This window comes from Pelecanus crispus, chromosome Z (genome assembly GCF_030463565.1).
Source record: "Pelecanus crispus isolate bPelCri1 chromosome Z, bPelCri1.pri, whole genome shotgun sequence".
Lineage (NCBI taxonomy): Eukaryota > Metazoa > Chordata > Aves > Pelecaniformes > Pelecanidae > Pelecanus > Pelecanus crispus.
Genome location: NC_134676.1, coordinates 36063 through 53118, shown reverse-complemented (window position 1 = coordinate 53118; position 17056 = coordinate 36063).

Genomic DNA, 17056 nt, shown 5'->3' with positions numbered 1-17056 from the left:
GCCCCCCGACGCCCCGTCTCCCCAGTTCGGGGGGGTTCACCCAGCTGTGCCCCCCCCCTCCTCCCAGGGTCCCCCCTCCCCGGGATGCCGGGGGCCACCCACGGCCCCATCCCCGTCCTCCGCATGTTCGGGGTGACGGCAGCCGGCAACAGCATCTGCCTCCACGTCCCGGCTTCGCCCCCTACTTCTACGTCCTGGGGCCCCCCCTGAGTCGGGGACCCCCCCGAACACCCCCTCACACCCACCCCCCCGCAGCTACGCCCGGGGATTCTCTAGTGCCTCCTGTAAGGGTTGTGCTCCCCATGGCAGGAGGGGGCTCCGTGCCCCCCTCAAATTCCCCCAACACCCCCAAAACTCCTCTGACCCCCCCCCAGCGCCCTGGGAGCCACCCCTAGCTGTCTCTGTGGTTTCTCCACTGTCTCGTACAAGGGTTGTGCTCCCTGTGGCATATGGGGGGGGTCATGGGGTACAGGGGGAGATTGGGGGGTCATGGGGGGACATCAGGGGTCACAGGAGGACAGGGGGACATTGGGGGTCATGGGGGGACATCAGGTAGGTCATAGGTGGTACAGGGGGACATTGGAGGGTCACAGGGGGACATTGGGGGTCACAGGAGGGATGGGGGACATCAGAGGGGGACATCAAGGGGGTCACAGGCCGCAGGGGTCTCTTTGCCTTAAAAAAGAGGGTCTCTTTGCCTTCCTGGTGGTTGGCGGTTGAACTCTTTTCATCTCAACCCATGAGTTTTCTCACTTTTTATTCATGTCTCATTCTCCGAAATAATCAGAAAAGAACTTTCAAGATGCTGCTGCCGTCCGGTGAGCACTGCAGCTCGGCAGCCGCACATGCGGGGGTGCGTCCATGTGCTCGGCAGTGCCGTCCGTCGGTAACAGCCACGCGATGCCGCCGCACCTGCGGGGCGATGCCGCCGTGCTCGGCGCTGCCCGCCGGTAAGGAAACGCCGCTGCCGCCCCCGGCCGTGCTCTCGGCGCGCACGAGGTGGAACAGCAGCGCCGGTGCTGGCCCCGGGCAAGCGTGGTTCCTGCAGCGCTGGCACCGCGCGGGTTGGCAGCAGCGCCGCCGCAGCCTTGGCTGCCGCTGCAGCGCGGCAGGGTGCTGGGCGTGATGAGCGGTGGCGGGCGGCGGGCAGGAGCCCCGGTGAGGCGAGCGAGCCCCTTTGGGGGTGCGGGGGTGTCGCCTGCCCGCTGGGCCCGTGCTCTCGGGAGAGCCCCGTGTGTTCTCTCAGGGGGAGGCCAGCCGAGCGAGTGGAGTTACAGCAGAGGAAGGGAGGAGAGAGGCTGAAAGCAGCATCTGAGCTGGCAAATTCTCCCGAGGGCGAGAGCTGCGGTGAGTCCCGGGCCCTCGGGGCCCTGTCTCCACTCCCGTGCCTCCGATTGCCTCCCTGCCCCGCCCCTGGCCCCCTCGCTTTCCCACGCTGCTGCGATTTCCGTACCCCTGCCCCTTCCCTGTACCTCTCTTCTCCTTTCTCTTCTCTCCCACTCCCTCTTCCTCTCTTCCTTCATCTCGCTTGTTCTACCACTCCCTTTTTCTCTCTGCGCTTTTGTCCTGCTACCTCTCCCTCCTTTTTTTTTTTTTCTTTCCCTAGTCTCCGTCTTGGTCCTGCAGCCCATCGCTGGTTTTTTCCTTTTTCCATCTCTTTGTCCTGATCTGTGTCTGTCTCTTTACCGCGCCCCCCGCCCCGACTTTCTCTGGCCTGTTCCCTGGCGTTCTCTTCCTCGCTGCGCCTGTACGTGCTGCCTTCCTATCGCTCTCCTACCTTCCTTCTCTTTCTCTCCCTATCCCTTTGTCAGCCTTGGTCCTGTCTCTCTCCCTGTCTCTCATGATTCTTTCTTAATCTGCGCCCTGCTCCCTGTCCCGTTTCTTTTCTTCTCTCTGCCCTCCATCCTCCCCCTAACTTTTTGCCTGTATATCTCCGTACCGCTGCCTGTCCCATTGTTTCTCGCTACGCCCCCCCGCCCAGCTCGTCGTCCCGTTATTCCCCTCTGTCCTGCTCCCTTTCTTCTCATCCTGCAGCCCAGTGCTGGTTTGTCTTTCTCCCTCTCTTTGTCCTGATCCGCACCTCTCTTCTTCCCTCAATCTCTCTGGCTCGTTCTCTATCTTTTTTTCCTCCCTCCCTCCCTCTCACGCGGGTTCTCTCTCCAGCCGGCTGCTGCCTGCTCGTCACTTTCTCTCTCTTTCCCTCTGGCCTGCTCCATGACCCTGTTTGTTCTTCCGCTGTGTCCCTGTAGGACTCTTCATGCCTTTTTTTTTAGCGATGTGTGCATCTCGCTCCCTCGTTTTATTTTTTCTTTCTGTTCCTCTGCCCTGCTCCCCATTGCGCTCTCTTCGTTTTCCGTATCGGCTGCTCCGGTAACGACTGCTAAATTGTGCCAGGGGAAGGAGGGAGCGTACGGGCACCGAGCCCCGGAGCAGACTTGCTCCCGGGACTTGTAGGCATTAATGAATAAACACTTGCTGTCTCCTTTGCACTATGGGGCTGTGTTTGCAGTGCTTTGTGCTTGGTGAGCGGCTGCCAGAGAGTCCAGGGGAGCAGGTTACGTGGCGGGTGTCGGGGGCCATGGCTGCAGGTGTGGGCTGGGGCTGGAGGAGCCCTGAGGGTGGGGGCTGATGGTGATAGCCCCTCAGTGCAAAAGGGCCGCAGCCTCGGGGGATGGTGCTGCTGGGGCACGCCTGCCCGAGAGCGCCGACGAGTCGCAAGGACGTTTGCAACCCAGCAGTGGGACCGGCCGACGGTCAGTCGGCGTTGGGCCCCGTCAGGGCAGGTCCCAGGGCTTTTGTGAGAGCTGGTGGAGAGGGGCAGGAGATGGCTGCCCCCGCCCCTCTGGGTACCTGGAGACCTTCCCACCCCCTGGAAAAGGCGCTGGGTGCCTCCCCAACTCCACAGAACTCCTCCAGCCCTGCTCGCCCCGTGCAGCTGCCCCCAGCTCCGGCAGCTCCCCTGAAGCGTGTCCCGTAGCCGCAGATGGCCCCCAAATGCTGTCCTCATGGCCGCAGGCTGGCCCTTGAACACGCTGTATTCTCCATAAATGCTGGTGCCGTTAGCATTGGTTTGGGGAAGGAGCTCATGCTGAAGGAGGGGGTTCTGGCCTGAGGAGAGCTACGGTTGGTTATCGGTGTGGATAACGGTGGCTTTTTCTTTCCCTCTCCCAGAGGGAGCGCTGAAGACTCCGTTTTTGGTTCCTCTCCGGGGATGTTGTTGACTGCATCCGGCTCAGGTTTGCATGGGTTGCCTTTGGCCCCGTTGTCCTGGTGGCACGGGCAAAAAGGGACAGGCGGAGCGCTTCTTGGCTGTGGCCGGGAGCTGCCGCGGCTGAATCTGGGGAGGCCGGAGACAGGTAAAGCAGCTGAAGAATAAAATAAAGAGGGTCCAGCCGGCAGCTGCCTCCCGCTGCGGGCAAGAGAGCGCCTGCCTCTCCGGGTGAGGAAGGATCCCTCCTTGTAGTTGCAGAGCGCACGAGCGAGCGAGGCGACGTGTCTGGGCAGCCGTGTCTCGTGAGAGCTGTAAGAAACCTGTGTATCCTCGTAGGTGGAGGACAGGCGAGTGACCGGAGTCACAGAAGAGGAAGGGAGGAGAGAAGGAGAAAGCAGCGTCCAAACAGGCAAGTTCTCCCGGCAGCGCCAAGAGCAAGAGCTGCGGTGCGTCCCGGGCCCTCGGAGCCCTGTCTCCCCTCCTGCGCGTCCGGGTCCCTCCTTGCCCCTCCCCAGCCCCCTCGATTTCCCACGCCGCTGCAATTTTTTGTGGGGGTTAATTTCCCACCCCCCCCCCCCCCGCCCCCTTCTCCCCTGTACCTCCTTTCTGCATCTCGCTCTGAGCATCTGCCTGTCCCCATCTTTTAGGTCATCCCTCTCTCTGCCCTGTAGCCCATGGCTAGTTTTTTCCTTCTGTGTCTCTCTCTGCCCAGCACCTGGCCACTACTTTTGCATTCCTGCCTCTGTGTCCTGTAGCCTGTCACTATTTTTGCCGTCGCTGGCTTCCCCCCGCCCCCTTCTCCATCTCGCTCTTTTTTCACTTCCCATCCCTGTTTTTTAATTCCTTCCTCTCTGCTGTGTAGCCCTTTGCTTTTTCCTTTTGTCCATGTCTCTGTGTCCGTCCCGGTGCCCCCGTGGCTGGATGCCAGGCACCCACCAAAGGTGCTCTGTCGCTCCCCTCTTCAGCTGGACAGCGGAGAGAAAAAATAGAATGAAAAGCTCGTGGGTTGAGATAAGGACAGGGAGAGATTGCTCAGCAATTACTGTCACAGGCAAAACACAGGCTCAACTTGAGGAAACCAGTCTAATTGATTACCAGTCAAATCGGGGTAGGATAATGAGAAATAAGAACAGAATCTTAAAACACCTAAATCTTAAAACACCTTCCCCCCACCCCCTCCCTTCTTCCCGGGCTCAACTTCACTCCCGATTTCTCTGCCTCCCTCGTCCCGAGCAGCGCAGGGGAACTGGGGAATGTGGGTTGCGGTCTGGATTTTTCCCCTCAGTCTCTCTCTGCCGGGCTCCCTCTCTTTGTTCTTTCATTTCACGTTTTCTGTCCCGTAGCTCCACGCTATTTGCTTGCCTTTCTCTGTCTGTCTCTGGCGCCATCGCTCTGCCCCTGTTCGTGAATTCCTCGTTCTCCGCCCTGTAGGCTGTCGCTTTTGTCCTTTGTCCATCTCACTGTCTCTGGCTCCCCGAGGACCCTATTTTAGAATTGCCCCCCCCCTCTTCTTTCTGTACACATTGCTACCCTTTTTGCTCTCCTGCTCTCTTTTTTTTCCAGCTCCCTGTCCCTATTTCTTTATTCTTCCCTCTTCGCCCTGCAGCGTGTAGCTGCGGGGTTTGGTTTGTGTTGTCATCCCACGCACCCTCCCGGCCCCTTCCCTCTGTTGTTCGCTGTCCTGGTTCCCTGTCCCTGTTGTTTCATTCCTCCCTCTCTGCCATGCTCTTGCCGCTGCTTTTTTGTCTTTCCCCATGTCTCTTGGTCCAGCTTCCTGCCCCTGTTCTTCTCTCCTCCCTCTCTGTCTTGCTGCCCGTCCCAGGTTTCTCCCGCATCTCCATCCTGCTCCCCGTCCCTCTTTGTCAGTGTCTGTCCAGCTCCCTCTCCCCCTTTCTGCGGCCTCTCTCCCTGCTGCTTCTTTCTCCACCTCTGTCGGGCTCCCTCGTCCCCGTCCTTCTCTTGCTGTCCCATTCCCTGCCTCGTGCTTTCTCTCTACCCTCCCCTGTCCAGCGCCCCGCTCCTCATTTTTGGCGTCCCCCACCTCTGTCCGTTCCCCACCGAACTGACGAGCGTGGCTCCCGGAACCACGGCCAGGGTGTCCCAGGGGCAGGGGGAGTGTCGGGGGCCCTGAGCCCCGGAGCAGACTCGCTCCTGGGACTTGTTACGTGTGTGTGACTGAATAATCACTCGCCAGCTGAATTTGCGCTCCCTTTGCACCGGGCAAGGGGCTGTGATGGGGCCCAGGGTAGGAGGTGACACACTGTGGGGGTCAGGCAATGGCCCCCTGTTCCTGCTGGGCTCCAGCTGTGGGCCGGGGCTGGAGGAGCCCCAGGTGCGGGCAGTGAGGCTGATGGCCAGGGCCCCTCCCTGTAAAGGGGTGGCTGCCGGTGGAGGGGCTGGGGCTGCTGGTGCTGCCCTGCCCCGGGGGGCCGTGGAGGGGCCGGTGTGAGGCAAGGGGAGGAGTGGAGCGGTCGCCGGGCTGTGGCTGCACCTGCACCGAGGGAGGAGGTGAGCAGGGGCCGGGCGATGGACCGGGGGGGCGAAGGTGCCTGCGGGGGGGTGCGGGGCTGCCGTGTCGTGTCGTGTCGTGTCGTGTCGTGTCGTGTCGTGTCGTGTCGTGTCGTGTCGCAGCTGGGGGCGAGGGGAGCCGGGGCGTGTGGGGGTGCCGCGCCGTGTGCCGGAGCCGGGCGGCGGGGGCTGCCTGAGGAGCGCGGGGCTGCGCCGAGGGCTCGGCAGGGCTCCCGGGGGCGCCGGCGGGCGGGGGGAACGGCGGCGTCCCCGGAAGGGAGAAAGCGGGGCCGGCTGCCTCTCGCGGCGTGCCGGCAGCTGCGGTGCTGGGAAAGGGGCTTGCGGTCGGCCATGTTGCCTGCGCGGAGCATGCCGGGAGCTGTAGTTTTCGCGGCACGGCCCAGTCACGCGGCAGCCTGGTGGCCGAATCGCGGTGCTGCGTCCCGGCGTTCGCGCGCCGGGTGTGGCCCCTCCGGCGCGCCGTCGGTGTCCGGCGCATGCGCGGTGTGCGGGAGCGGCATGGCGGCGCGGCGGGCGCGATTGCCGGTGGCGGGTGAGGGCCAGGAGCAGCGGCGATGTGATGTGATGTGAGTGAGCCCCTTTGGTGGGTGCAGGGGTGTCTGCTGCCCGCCGGGCTCCCGGGGGTGGCGGGAAGGGAAGCTTCAAAGCTGCCGCTGCGGCAGGCTGCCGGGCAGCTGGGGGCGAGTGGGGTCGGGGCAGCCCCGGGGAGTTCCCCGAGAGAGAGCGGCGATAGGAGGGAAGGAGGAGGACATGCCGCTGGCGCAGACGGCGGGCACGTCCCCAACTCGCCAGAGCTCCCCCTGAGCCCCCCCCCGGGCCCACTGAGCCCATGCAGCTGCCCCCAGCTCCAGCACCTGCCCTGAAGCCTGTCCTGTAGCCCTAGATCACCCCCAAGGCCTGTCGCGAAGGCTGGAAGCTGGCCCTCGAACGCGCTGGATTCTCCCTTAATGCGGTACCGATAGCAGCAGTGCAGGGAAGGAGCGGTGTCTGCAGAAGCCCCTGCATAAGGAGGGGCTGTGGCCGGGGGCAGGCTCTGGTAATAATGGCCACTGGTTATTCTTTCCCCCTCCCAGAGGCCACGCTGAGGACACGGTTGCCCGTTCTTCCCCTGGAGATGCTGTTGACTGCCCCAGGTTCAGGCTGGCGTGGGTTGTCTGTGCCTGGCCTCGCACTCCTAGCGGTGTGGGGGAGAAAAGGGGCAGGCGGAGCGCTTGCTGGCTGTGGAGGAGAGCTGCTGTGGCTGAAGCTGGCGAGGGCAGAGACAGGCGAAGCAGCTGAAGAATACACTAAAGAGGGTGCAGCCGGCTTCCTCTCTGGGCGAGGAAGGATCCCTCTTTGTAGTTGCAGAGCGCATGAGCGAGCGAGGCTACGCGTCTAGGCAGTCTTGTCTCATGAGAGCTGTAAGAGACCCGTGTATTCTCTTAGGTGGAGGACAGCCAAGCGACCGGAGTTACAGAAGAGGAAGGGAGGAGAGAAGGAGAAGGAAGCGTCTGAACTGGGAAATTCCCCTGGCAGCGCAGAGAGCGAGAGCTGTGGTGAGTCCCGGGCCCTCGGGGCCCAGCCTCCCCTCTTGCGCGTCCCAGTCCCTTTATCTCTCCTTGCCTCTCTGTTCTTCCCTCCTGCTGCCTCTCCCTGTTTTTTTTCATCCTCTGTCTCTGTCCTGCAACCATTGGGTTTTTTTCCTATTCCATCTCTTTCTCCTGATCTGCATCTATCCCTTTTTCCCCACAACTGCTCTGACCTGTTCCCTAGCGTCCTTTTCTTCTCTGCGCCTGTACGTGCCACTCCGTGTCCCTGCCTTCCTATCTCCCTCCTTCCTTCCTTCTCTTTCTCTATCCCTTTTTCTTGCTCACTGTCCCTGTTTGTTTTCATCAGCTCACCGTCTGCTTCCTGTTCTAGTTTTTGTTGTCCTCTGTGTCTCCGCAGGGCTCCTAATACCTCCCTTTCTTTTTCCAGCCCCCTGTGTTTCTCAAGGTCTTCGTCTTTCTCTCTCTCTCATTGTCATTATTCTTGTCTGTTGCTCTGTCTTGCTGCTTATCCCGTCGTTTCTCGCTATCTTCCTTTGTCCCACTCCCTGCCTGTATTCATGTTTGTCTCTGTCCTGTTGACCATCCCAGGTGTTTTCTTCTTCTCCATCTCCATCCTGCTGCTGCCCTGTTTTGTTCCCTCCCCCCCCCATCTGCCCTGCTCCCTGTCACTCTTTCTGCACCTTGTCCTCTGTCCCTGCTGCTTTTTTCTCCATCTCTGTCCAGCGCTATGTCCCTTTCTTTTTTTCCTCTTGCTATCCCTCTGCCCTGCTTCCTCTCTCTATCTTTTCTGTCTTTCTTTCCCTCTGCCCCATTCCCTCTTCCATTCTTTCTAACTGTGTCCCCCTGTCCAGCTGGCTGTCCCTTCTTTCCTTTCTCTCTTTTCGGATCTCCATATCTCTCTGTCCAGCTGCTCATCACAGTTGTTTTTTTCCCTCCAATGCTGTCCAGCTCTCTGTCCCTTTTTTCTCTCTCTGTCATTCTGTCGCGCTCCCTGTGTCTCTATTTTTAATTTTTCCATCTCTGTCCTGCAGCCCGGTGCTGGTTTCCACACCCCTGGCCCTCTCTCCTGTCCTGCTACCCATCCTAGGCCTCTTTCCCTCCATCTCTGTCCTGCTTCCTGGCTCTAATTTTTGCCTGTCTTGCGCTTTGTCCTGCCTTCCTCTCCCTTTTTTCTCTCTCTGTATCGCGTTGTCTTGCTCCCTGTCTTTCTCGGACAAGCTGTGTCCTGCTCCTTGTCCTTTTTCCCCACCCTCCCCATCTCCTAGCTTTCTTCCTGTCTGCCTTTTTTTCTTTGTCTCTCCTTCTGCCCCAATGCTTCTTTCTCTCTGTCACTGTCTCTGCCCCTCCTTTCTTCTTTCTCTCCTCCACTCCCCCCCATCTCTCTCTCCCTCCGTCCTGCTCACGGACTCAACGTTTTCTTGCTCCATCTCTCTGCAGGGCTGGCGGGGGCAGAAGCGGCCCTGGGACAAACGCTGCAGCGGGGTCATTGAGGGGTTTTGGGGCCAAGCCCCTGCCTGGCCGGGGCGAGTAGAGGCAGTCACGTCCCATCCCATCCCCGGCTGCTCCTCGCTGGGGCTGGGCGGCCTCTGCCACTCTTGGCGTGAGTCGGGCTGAGAAACCTTTGTGAGTTTGAGGATGCTACAGATACTCCGCATCAAACCCAGAGAAAAGGCAAATCTGCTGCCGGTGCCGAAAAGCTGATGAAAAATTGCAGTTACCGGAGCATGCCTCGTTCCTGCATTGGTCCCTTGGGAGTCATGAATGTTTTCCCTTCAGGTAAAAGAACAAACTTTCATCTAGGATAAATTAAGAGCTGCCTGTAACTTTCGGTAGGGTCAAGTGCTTCTCTTCTGTTTGTTCATACTAGTTTTATGGGCAAGTTGGAAATAGCCTTTTATTTTTCTGTGCGTCGCTAAATTTTTAGTAATATGTGGTGTCGGCATAGTTGATTTTTGAGCAGCTAGATGCCACTAGAAGCATAATGAATGACACGGGATGGAAACCGGTGCTTAAACTTGATTTTGATATGATTTTTTTTTGTTTCTTTGTTTGCTTTCATTAGAATGTTGGTGGCGTGTGTTGTCCTGTGGCTCAATCCGCATTCTGCTCCATGGAACCTTCAATCTAGGACTTTGAAGTAAAAAATTTGCCCTTCCAACAAAGGGCTGGTCATTCATAGGATTCAGGTGTAGACCTGGGGAGTCTCTTAAGTACATGATCAGAATTGAAGCCCAATTTCACTTAATGTTGCTGCTGTTTGTCTTCACTTTCATGAATTTCCTCGCCGCTCCCTCATGGTTGGGAGCTCTGAATCGTCATTTTTTTTCAGTCTCTAACACATGTGGGTTCCCCCTTCCCCCCCACCCCAGGAGAGGCTACATTTGAAAGTTAATTAGCGTCCTCACAAACGCGTCAGTCAATAAAACTGAATTATGTTTATTAAAACCATAAGCATGATACCAGTCATAGAGATCTGGGCTACTTGTGAATGTGTATTCGTCTCATGCAAATGTCATCGGGGAAACAGATCGCCTGTGCTTCATGCTCTGACAAGACAGCATGGTGAGACAGGGAGGAGCTCCGAAAGGAAAAAAAGATACATGGTCATGGTTTTGGTTTGTTGTTGCTTGGTTTTGGTGTGTTGGGTTTTGATGTTTGGGGGGTTTTTGGTTTTTTGTTGGTTGGTTGGTTTGTTTGTTTGTTTTAAAAAGAGTGCAGTGTTGACTGGTGGCAGCCTGCAGGGTTCTGTTGCTGCCTGACCTCTCCTTTTCTGCTCTTTCTCTCCTCTTTCATGGCTGTAATTTTAATTTGGATCATTTTAGAAGAGCAGTGAAGTTACTTGCCTGTGTCCATGTGGTGGTAATACCAGGAAGGTAAATGCTTGAACCGGTAGCGAGTCACTTGGCTACAAGTAGAATTTCTGAAGAACAGCAGTAAACAAGAAGCAAATAGGAAATTACCAAAAATTTGTGTGTCAAACATCGAAGTTTTATTGCCAAATGTTGTTTGGCAATATTTTCCAAATGGCTATTTTTGGTAAGCATAAATTTTTCGGGAAAGCCAGGGTTGTCTGTGCAAAAACAGGTCCCCTAGCATCAGAGGATAGGCTGTGCAGTGGCGGGGCCATTGTTCCCTGATCAATACTGCCATAGTAGTGTTGCAATATTTCAACCTAAGAGATGGGTTTAGGAACAGAAGGAGAATGCCTGTTTTCTGTAAAGCCTCTAAATGCCGACCCTTTGTCTGCTGCTTTCCTGTGCGTGAGATGAAGCTGTTTTATTTTTCTCCCTTGTTCTGGGTCTAAATATTTGTGAAGCTGTTGCTGCTCTTGGGAAAGCCAAAGGCACCTGGATTTGTGCAGCTGGAAAGAAAGGGGTGGGGGGATCCAACCAAAAAAAACCCCCACCAAAAGCCCAAAAGAACCCCTCTTTCTCAAGAATGAAACCAAAAGCAAGAATCACCAATTTTTATGTTGTGGGAAAGCGCTGAAAAACCCCAGAATTGAATATGTTTGGAAAAAGCAAACAAATGCCAGTTTTCTATTGTGGAAGTGCCAGAAAGAAAAAAAGGAAAAAACCACAACAAAATGCAAACAAACCCCATGTCCTGGTTTTGGCTGGGATAGTTAATTTTCTTCCTAGTAGCAGGCATAGTGCTGTGTTTTGGATTTAGTAGGAGAAGAATGTTGATAACATGCTGATGGTTTTAGTTGTTGCTAAGTACTGCTTATGCTAGTCAAGGACTTTTCAGCTTCCCATGCTCTGCCAGGTGCACAAGAAACTGGGAGGGGGCACAGCCAGAATAGTTGATCCAAACTGACCAAAGGGCTATTCCATACCATACAGCGTCATGCTCAGTATAGAAACTGGGGGGGGGGGGGGGGGGGGGGGGGGTTGGCCGGGGAGCAGCGATTGCTGCTTGGGAACTGTCTGGGTATCTGTCGGCGGGCGGTGAGCAATTGCATTGTGCATCACTTGCTCTGTATATTATTATCATTACTATTTTACTTTATTTCAATTATTAAACTGTTCTTATCTCACCCCAGGAGTGTTTCTCACTCTTACTCCCCTGATTCTCTCCCCCATTCCATCGGGGTAGGGGGAGTGAGCGAGCGGCTGCGTGGTGCTGAGCTGCTGGCTGGGGCTAAACCATGACACTCTGCCAAGTGCTCTAGATATAGTTTTTCTTTCTTAGGTTATCTTGTTCCAGGTCCCTGTCCCTATGTTTTAATTTCTTCCCTCTCTGTCCCTTAGCCCATTTTTGCATTTACTGTTCTCTCTCTGTCTGGTTACCCATGCTGAGTCTTTAATTCCTTTCCCTGCTGCCCCCTTCAACTTATCAATGTGTTTTGGGATTTCTCAGTTTCTCTCTGTCTACCTCAGTGTTGTCTTTTTAAAATCATCTCTCTGCCCTGTGGCCCATCACTATTCTTTGTTTTTCTTCATCTCTTTCTCTGGCCTGTAGCCCATTGCTACTCCCCCGCCCCCGTGCCCCTCTCTCTGTGGTTCCCTGTCCCTCTTTTTCCATCCTCATTCTTTGCCCTGTAGCCCATGGCTGTTGTATTGGGTTTAATGGCAAGGTTTTGTTAGATGGGGTGGGGTTTGCGTAAGGTCTGCAGGGGTGGGTTCTGTGAGAACATACCACTAGTTGCTCCCGTGTTGGGCACAGCCAGTTCCAGCTGCAAGATGGGTCTGTGGCTGGTCTAAGCTGAGTTCCTCAGCAATGCTGCTCGTGCCCCTGTAATGAATATATAAGAAGGGGTAAAAAGCGCTGCACAGAAGCTGTGATACAGAAAACATGTGTGAAACAGCCCTGCAGACACCAAGGTCAGCAGAGAAGGAGGGGCAGGCTATGGTAAAGATCATGGTCATCTTTATTGCTGTGTTTGGGCACTGAGCATTGCAGCCAACTCACTTCTGGGATTTCTGAGGTGCATTAATGAATAAACTTTTCCTACCTTCTCTCTGTCCCTGGGCAGGGAGCTGTGGACAGGTGCAGGGGAGGGGCTGGAGTGCCACAGGCTTTGGCAACAGCACCTGTTTCCAATGTCCTCCAGGTGGGGCTGTACCTGGGGCTGCCCCAGGTGCAGCTGAGGATGCAGCCCACCCCTCTGTGCAAAGGGGCTCTGGCTATAAAGGGGGCTGCCTGGGCACACCTGCTGGAGGAAGCTGATGAAGGGGAAGGGGCTGAGGAGGGAATCCCACAGGCAGGTGCCTCCAGCAAGGAACAGCCAGTCCCTGCGGTGAGGAAGGATCCCTCTGAGCCATTCCCAACAGAGCAGATGCCAGCACGCAGTGCTGGGAGCTCGGTGCCTCCGTTGATCTAAGCTGCCACGTATCGAGGAAGTCTTGCGGATGAGGAGCATCGAGGTGTTCGCTGCGTGCTACTGAATGGGTGAGGGTCAGGCGGGTGGCCCTGCAGAGGAGGAAAGGGGAGAGGCAGAGAGAGAAGCATCGGGACTTCTCTCTGGGTCTTGGAGACCGAAGAAGGTCTCCTGCCGGCACCAGGAGCTGCGGTGAGTCACACGTCCTCTCCTCTGCATCCTGGCTCATTTCTGCTACTCTTCTCCAGATGTCTGCCTGCCTCCCTCGCTGCCCATCTACTTACCTGTATGGCTCCCCAAAACTTGTTATTCTTCTGCCAACTCTGCCCAGTACCCCATTGCCTTTCAATTTTTTTCTACGTGTGTCTCTAACTGGCTCCCGCTCCCTATTTTTTTAGTTTTTCTGCACTACCTTGTACCCCGTTACTTTTAAAATTTCATTTCTCTGTCTCCCCCATCTGGCTCCGTAAGCCTATTCTTTAACACCTCACTTTGCTCTGTACCCCATTGCTTTTCAAACTTTCTTTCTATGCCTCCCTCTTCCTATTTTTAATTTTTTTCTCAGTCTTCCCTTTACCCTGTAGGTTTTAAAATTTTCTTTATACATATTTCTCTCTCTGGCCTTATTTTTTAATTTTTGCCTATGTGAGTTGTACCCTGTCACTTTTTGAATTCTCTGTTTCTCCCTCTGTTTTCCACCTGTCCCTATTTTAAAAGTCTTTCTTGTACCCCGCTGCTTTCTAGTTTCTATGTATCCCCCTATCCGTCTCCCTGTCATTATTTCTTAATATTTTCCTATCCATCCTGTACCCTGTTGCTTTTTAAGTTTTCTGTCTCCCTCTATCTGTCTCACTGTCCCTATTTTTTAATGCTTCCCCTTAGCCAGGGCAGGGTCTGTCCAGGCGCACCTGCCCGAGGGAGCCGATGAAGGGGAACCGTCCAAGGAGGCAATCCAAGGGGGCCCTGCGGGCTAGGTGCCTGCAGCAAGGCACAGCCAGTGCCTGCAGCAAGGAAGGGTCCGTCCGAGCCATCCCCGCTGGAGCGCACCGCCAGCATGCGGTGCCGGGAGCTCGGCGCCTCCATCGGCCGCACGTGCGAGCCGCCGGGAAGCCTCGTGGTGGAGGCGGCAGCATCTGCCCCTGAGGCGGAGAGAAGAGCTTTGGGGCCATGAAAGCCTCCTGCCGGTGCCAGGAGCCACGGTGAGTCCTGTGTTCTCTCGTGTGTGTCCCGGTCTGTCTGTGCCCCCCTTCCCCAGATCTCTGCCAGCCCACCTACTGGTCTGGCTCCCAAAAACTTGTTACGCTTCTGCCAACTCTGCCCTGTACCACTTCACCTATTCATTTTTTTCCTATGTTTCCCTCTTTGTGGCTCCCAATCCCTATTTTTTAATGATTTCCTGTGTTTTCTGTACCCCCTTCGCATTTGAATTTCTATTTCTATGTTTCCCTTTCTCTGGTGCCCTGTCCCTATTTTTTACTTCCTCCCTCTGTGCTGCACCCCATTGCTTTAAATATTTTCTTTCTATGGTTCCTTCTATCCGTCTCCCTGTCCCTGGTTTTTTAATATTCCTCTGTGTGTTGTACCTGATCACAGTTAAATTTTCTGTCTACGTTGTCCTCTATCCATCTCCCTGTCCAATGTTTTAATTCTTGTCTATAATTCTTGTACTCAGGTGCTTTATAAAATTCCTTCTATGTCTCCGTCTATCCAGCTCCCTTTCTCGATGTTTTGTTTTTTTTTTTTTTAATTCTTCCCTATATTTTTTGTGCCTCATTGCTGTTTAATTTATCTTCCAATAATTCCTTTTCTCTGGCTCCCTTTTCCTAAACTTTAATTCCTCCCTTTCTTCCGTATACTCTCTCACACTTTTTAAATTTTATTCTAATGTTTCCTTCTATTCGCATTCCTGTTCTGATTTTTTAATTCTTGCCTGTGTTTCTTGTAGCCTGTCGCTATTGAAATTTTCTTTCCATGTCTACTTTAACCAGTTCACTGTCTGTCTTTTTTGTTTCTTGTCTGTCCTGTACCTCCTTGCTTTTAACATTTTCTTCCTATGTGTCTCTATTTTTCTCCCTATTCTTGTTTTGTAACTTTCTCTTGTCTTTCCTTACTGTCTCCGCTTTTAAAATTTTCTTCCTATGTCTCTATCACCCTACCCTTATTATTAAATGTTTTTCTTGTCTTTCCTTTAATGCTTTTGCTTTCTAAATATTCTTTCTCTGTCAACTTTTATCTAGTTTTCTGTCCCCATTTAAAAATCTTTTTCCCGCTTGTCCTTTACCCAGTTGCTTTTAAAATTTTCTGTCTACTTTAACCAATTCACTGTCTTTATTTTTAAATTTTTTTCCTGTCTGTCCTGAACCCCGTTGCTTTTTCAGTTTTCATTGTGTCTACTTTTATCAAGGTCCCTATCCTTATTTTTTTAATTCCTGTCTTGTGTACCCTGTCACTTTATATTTCCATGTGTTTTAAATTTAAAAAAATTCCTAATGTTCTTTCTCCATCTCTTTTAGTTTGCTGTCCCTATTTTTTAATTTTTCCTCTTATTTCCCTAATACCCATTGTTTTTTAAATTTTCTTTCTACGTCTACTTTTTCCCCTTGATGTATTTATTTTTAATCCTTTCTTGTCTTTCCTCAGTGCCCTCGCTTTTAAAATTTTTTTCTACGTCTCTGTTTTAGTTTGCCGTTGCTATTTATTATTTTTTTCCTTATTTCCTTAATCCTATTTGCTCCTAAAATTTTCTGTTTACTTCTATTGTGTTTGCTGATTTTATTTTATTATTTCTTGTCTACAGTAGTACCTTTGTTTTTTCAATTTTCTTTCTACATCTCTGTTTTAGTTTGCTGTCCCTGTTTTTAAATTTTTTGTCTTTATTGCCCTACTCCCCGTGACTATTTAAATTTTCTACTTTTATCCTATTCCCTGTGTTTATTTTACTGTCTTTATTTTTTTTAACTATTTCTTCTCTTTCCTTAGTGACCTCGCTTTTTAAATTTTCTTTCTGCATCTCCGTTTTAGTTCACCGATGCTTTTAAAATTTTTTTTCCTTATTTCCTTAATCACTGTTGCTTTTAAAATTTTCTCTCGCCTTTTCCCCCCACTTGCTGTCTTTCTTTTGCTGTCTTTATTTTTTAAATTATTTCTTGTCTTTCCTTAGTGCTGTCGCTTTTCAAATTCTTTCTGCTTCTCTGGTTTAGTTTGCTTTCCCTATTTCAGAATTTTTTTCCTTTAGTTCCCTAACGATCATCGCTTTTTAAGTTTTCTTTCTATGCCTACTGTTATCCTGTTTGCTGTCTTTATTTTTTAGCTATTTCTTCTCTTTCTTCTGTGCCATAACATTTTAGATTTTCTTTCTAGATCTCCCTTTTAGTTTTTTGTCACTTCTTAACTTTTTTCCATTTATTTCCCTAATCTCTCTCACTTTTTGACATCTACTTTCATCCCCTTCCCAGTCTTTGTTACATAGTCTTTTCTTTTAATTGCTTCTTGCCTTTGTTTAGTGCCTTTGCTTTTTAGATTTTCTTTCTTTATCTGTTTTACCTTGCTGTCCCTATATTTTTTTCTCTTTATTTCCCTAATTCCCCCCTTTCAGATGTTCTTTCTACACCTACTTTCAGTACCTTCAGTACCTTTACTTTTTAATGATTTCTTCCATTTTGTTAGTGCCATCGCTTTTAAAATTTTCTAGCTATGTTGGCATTTTATTTTGCTCTTGCTATTTTTTAGTTTTTTCCTCTCTTAATCCCTTGCCTGTTAATATTTTCTACTTTAATCTCGTTCGCTGCCTTTATTTTTTAATTATTTTTTCTTTAGTGCCATCGCTTTTAAAATTTTCTATGTTTCTTTAGTTTGCCACTGCTATTTTTTTAATGTTTTCCTTATGTCCTTAATCACCTTTGCTGTTTTGTCTACTTTTATCCCATTCACAGTCTTCATTTGTCAACCTTTATTTTTCAAGTATTTCTTGCTTTTCCTTAGTGCTGTCACTTTTAAAATTTTCTTTCTCCATCTCTGTTTTAGTGTGCTGTCCCTATTTCTTAGTTTTTTCCCTTTATTTCCTGAATCCTCCTCGCTTTTAAGAAGTTCTTTCTATGCCTACTTTCTTTCCCTTTGCTGTCGTCTTAAAATTATTTCTTCTCTTGCTTCTTTGCCATTGCTTTTTAGGTTTTCCGTTTCTTTCTACTTCTCTGTTGTAGTTTAATGTCCCTATTATGTAATTTTTTAATTTCCTTAATCCTATTTGCTTCTAAAATTTTGTCTACTTTTATCCTATTTGTTGTCTTTATTTTGCTGTTTTTTCTTTTAATAATTTCTTCTTTCCTTAGTGCCCTCTTTTTAAATTGTCTTTCTCCATCTCTTTGAGTTTGCTGTCACTACTTTTAAAATTTTTCCCTTTATTTCCCTAATCCCTGTTGCTTTTTAAATGTTCTTTCAATGTCTACTTTTTTCCCTTCAATGTCT